We start from the raw sequence: 5,000 nt of genomic DNA on the forward strand, positions 1-5,000 counted from the left end.
TCGCTAGCACACACAGAAACACACACTCTTGCTTCAGTCACTTTATTTATACCTTTGCTTTTCTGTGTGAACGTGGTCTACTATTACCTCTCTCTCTCTCTCTCTCTCTCTCTCAGTCTCTCTCTCTCTCTCTGACTCCCTGGTAGCTTCACCTCAGTCTCCCCTTTGAGCTTTTTTGTCGCTGTCCCCGCTCTTCTTTGCTCCACTTTAGCTTCCTCACACCATTCTTTCCTCTTCTTTTATCTCCATCCCTCACACTCTCCCCATCCTCTGGGTTTGACTGTCCCACCTCCCACCCTACCATTCATTCTATCTCATTCTCTTTAGTTCTCTGTTCCTATTCATAACAACTGAGGATGATGCTGTTTTGTTTCTCCAGGCAAACTAGACAGAAAATGAGATAAATTGAATAGAAAGTGAGAGTAAACACCATATGACATCAGGTTCTAATTATGCTTCATTATGAGTGCATTGTCTTTTGTGCACAGCAGGAATTTCCTCGTTCATCAGGGAAGACGAGAATATTTCTAACATCCTTTACAGGCAAGTTTAAGAGTTTAACTGGAAATCAGATTTTTTTTATTTCATTCGCTTTAGGTAAGGTTGAATCTGGTGTCAGCTATAATATATGAAATAAATGTACGTTAATAAAGCAAATGTAGTAAAATTTGTGTTCCTTCTGTGCGCGAGGGTTTATGTAACTGTTCTGAGTTATGACTGTCAGTGATTTGTGTGTATGGTCAATGAATTATTACGTGTTTGTGTGTGTGTGTGTGTATGTGTGTGTGTGTGTGTTAGAAAGTGGTCCCTTCATGCAGTGTCCACGTAAATGTCCCTCCTGACCCCTCCCCCATCTGAAAATAACTGGTGATATATGCGACACTGCAAAGTGGTTGACTCACCTTGCGTTGTGTTTCAATTGACCTCTGATGAGGCAAGCAAAGGTGGTGTGTGTCTGTGTGTTTGTGTGCGTGTGTGTGTCTGTGTGTGGACATTGCATAAGCAGTGAGGGTGCAGTGCAACACATGTGGCCTTGACATGTGGAAAAAAACCTACAAGGTTGACAAGGCATGAGACAGTTGTGCTGAAGCTCTGATGGCTCAGAAATTTTATTTTGGAGTGGCAGATGAGAAGAGAAGCATGTCATTGTGGAGGAGGAAGAGGACTTCAGTGTGTGAGCTGGGGACTTAGTTTCTCTTCTCCTCTCGTTATTCCTTTCCCCTTGACCTCTGTTTGCTGTGTCTTCCTTATTTGGATCAACTAATGTCTCTTTGTTCTTGAAAGGGAAAAGGGAGTCAAAGGACGCATTAATCTGTTTTGTGACAGACAAACTTGTTCGCAAACGCACACTGAAATGCAAACACCCGTGCACACACATAGACACCAATATTACCCCCTTTCTTTTTGCCTCACACAGACAGACAGCCACATCACTCTGACATACACAACAACTCTAATTACATTATAATGTGCGTCTGTGTTGGGTAAATGGAATAGATTGGGGTCAGAGATGAGCATGCGTCTGTGAGGGTACAGTGAGGAGCGCAGCAGGCTTCCAGTGAGACTGTCTTTTGTAGTTTTTCTATTTAATAATTTTAAATATGAAGAATCACAGTTGAGAGCAGCGTAATGACTTGCCACCTGGGGGGGGGGGGGGGGGATACAGACGGATCAACAGAGGAGGGAAGAGGGAGAGAAAAAAGGAAAGGGTGGCGAGAAGAACACAGTCAGGATGTAGACCTAAATTAAGTTCTGTGAATCAATGGACCTGGACTTGATGGTTATCTTATCCCCCCTTAGATTTAACTGGAAACATTTATTTATTTGTGTTTGTAGTCTATTCTTTTGCGTGAAGGACTTCCTGTCTCTCCATCTACTGGTCCGCAAAATACAGTAGGTGAAAGGTCTTGGCGATTTAATAGGTGAGAACAAACACCACAATCATCCATGTGGACCTGGTGGATACTTGCACACTTTTGAGTGACACTTGTGACTAATATGAAACAATTATTTCTGTTCCTCTAACAGATGAAACCCTGACGCCTAAAAGTATTTAAATTAGGATTGTCAAAGTTAATGCTCCAATGCTCCATCTTAATTTAAAATAGATGATATGTTAATTGTATTTAATTGCATCAATCGCATTTCCCTGTTTATCCCACTCTTGTGGATAATGAACTTTAAACAGAGAATACGAACTCCTTGACATAAAGTGAGTCTACGTAGCTCTTGAAATAGGATGTAACACAACGTCTCTCTCTCAACACTCGGGGCATTTGCTGCTACTTTGATCTAGAGCTTATGGTGGCAAACGTTAGCAAACTCCTGATAGATACTGCTGCGTTAGCTATCTGACTTTATGACTCTTCTCTATTTGTGATCCCGATACAGCATGCCACAAACATTTCAATGGTTTGATCACCATGTTCATGGCAGTGCCGTGACGTTTTGACAGTGAAGGTTGTGTTGCTGAAACCAGTGTGCTACAATGCAGAAGTAAACAAGCCTCAGCTGCAGCGACACTCGACTAATGGAGTGTCACAAAATGACTCAGGGAAAGTGAGGAGGAGGGAGTCCACGCAAGAGATTAACTTTACTTAATTAAGATTTACTTAAACAAACAATTCATTAAAACTAAAGTTAACTCAAATGAACAATGGGGTGTGGAAATCAGCGATGGTGTGCGACGTGTGGAGGTGCTGAAGGTGCAAAAGAAGGTGAAGGCTGTAGGAAGACAGAGACAGAGTGAGGCCTGTGATCCTGTGAGCCTGTGTGGAGCAGGTGAAGTAGTTTAGCAGTTGTTTAGTGTAATGAACATTTCAGCATCTAGGAGATTCTAGCAAGGCTTAGATTTATTTCTAGGCATGTCAGTCATTTTGATGCAACTCTGAAATTACCCCTGTTAATACATTATTAATGGAGCGTCCATCGTGAGTAAATGGATAGATCAATGAGGGAAAGTGAAGGAGGAGGAGGAAGGAAGAGAAATCCCAGACCCCGCCAGCATCTGTGTCCTGTTTTGTCGGTAATCTCTTCACTGTTGCATAAGGCCTTCGCCTCAACAAGCCCTGAGCTCCCTCTCTCTCTGTCTGTCACACACACACACTGTAGCTGTCAGTAGTTTTATTAATATACACAAGGCTCATATGCCTCCCATATGGTTTTGCATGTCATGTAATGTGTTGATGGAACACATTTGTGTGTGTGAGGACACAATCAGTTGATATTGAGATATTTTGGACCTTTGAGCATTTGTGTTTGTTTTTAGGTGTTAGAGGAGATTGAGAGCATAAATCCTCAGAAAAGACCAATTACACTGAAGTAGGGCAATACATCACGTGACCTTCACACACACACACACACACACACATAGACACACAAACACACTGAACCATAAAGTACTGAACTGTAGAGTAGTTTTGGTGTGTGTGTGTGTGTGTGTGTGTGTGTGTGTGTGTGTGTATGTGTGTGTGTGTGTGTATTTTAATCCTATTATTGATCAACCATTACACACCAAGGAGGCATAGAAAGGAGCGAGTGAGAGGGAGATGTTCTCTACTTGCTCCTTTCTGTTAATGTTTTCCGTCCATATACTGTATTATAATTAAATAATTTAAACGTTTGCTATTAGGGCTCTGAATCTTTCAGTATTGATTCTCGATTCAGTACAGATGGGTGCTATTTCAAGATTTACTCCAGTCCGCTGTGCGCTAATAAAGGCAGTGTGGCAAATTATACCATGAAAGTGAAGTAAAGCGTGAAGATTATGAAGTTTTTATATTTCAAAATGTTAGACAAGACACTACGACAAAAGGTAAAATTGAAACACTTTTTACTTAAAAGTTGTTAGTATTTATCAATTCTCAGTGTCTTTAAGAACAATAAAAAAAAATAATAAAAAATGCTGCCTGTTACATAAATTGATAGACTTGCCAATTTCCAAAATAAATGTTACACAAAATAACACTGTGAAAAGAATCTAACAATAATGGTGACAACTTTGACTTGTTGTGTCCCATCAGTAGGTTCTTTTAGAAGGGTAATGTTATTAACAATCTATTTATGGATCGTGTAAATCGATCTTAGAAGATAAGAATCTTGATTCATACATGAATCGATTTTTTCCCCACCCCAACTTGCTATCATGTTAGGAAATGTGTCAATACAAGTATTTCTCCCTTTAGAGTTTTACTTTCAATGACAGGAGTTCAGTTACTCAAAGCCAGAAGATACATTATTTCAGACAACGTTGCCTCATTTAGTGACTTTTCCTTTCACTACTTCCTTTAGTATCATTCTACATTGCACTTTGAACATGTGAGAGAATGTGCTGACAGGGTGTCTGGTGTCACCGCAGGAAGACATTTGAGTGGGAGGCAGGAGGTCACACACATATAATAACATACAGTCCAACTGAAAGTACTTTGTTTATTAATGTGTGTGTGTGTGTGTGTGTGTGTGTGTGTGTGTGTGTGTGTGTGCGTGTTGCAAAACTGTACACGGTGACATTTTTGTTTGCATACATGACAGAAAAAGTATGTATTCTTATAAGAATGCAGGCAAACAAACACACACACACACACACACACACACACACACACACACACACACACACACACACACACACACACACACACACACACACACACACACACACGCACATCCTGCCCATTTTGATCAGATGCAAGCTGTCATCACATTAGATGCCGTTCATCTTTCATCTTTAATTAGCCATCCATCATCCTTCATCTATGTCTCATGTTCCCCTTTTGTGCCAACAACTCTGGAGGATAATGTCACCCAAGCCCTGGCTGCGAAGATGAAGCAGAAATGCCTAAACATCTGCCATTTTTCTGAAAAAAGGTCTGCAAACTTCATTCCAGCAATTAAGCACAGCAGAGGGAAGGATCAGAAAGTTGCTGGAATTTAGCTTGACTAACCAATCACTGCTTCAGCACTAGTTTTCTATGTCTGTTATATATGCAAACTATTTTTGCGTT

The 5,000-nt window shown here is 40.7% G+C and overlaps 1 protein-coding gene across 1 annotated transcript in view; it reads left to right on the forward strand.

Annotated features, from left to right (window-relative positions):
* Positions 1-5,000, forward strand: part of dock2 (dedicator of cytokinesis 2) — a 92,446-nt gene that overhangs the window by 66,557 nt on the left and 20,889 nt on the right.

This window comes from Cottoperca gobio, chromosome 10, assembly GCF_900634415.1.
Source record: "Cottoperca gobio chromosome 10, fCotGob3.1, whole genome shotgun sequence".
Lineage (NCBI taxonomy): Eukaryota > Metazoa > Chordata > Actinopteri > Perciformes > Bovichtidae > Cottoperca > Cottoperca gobio.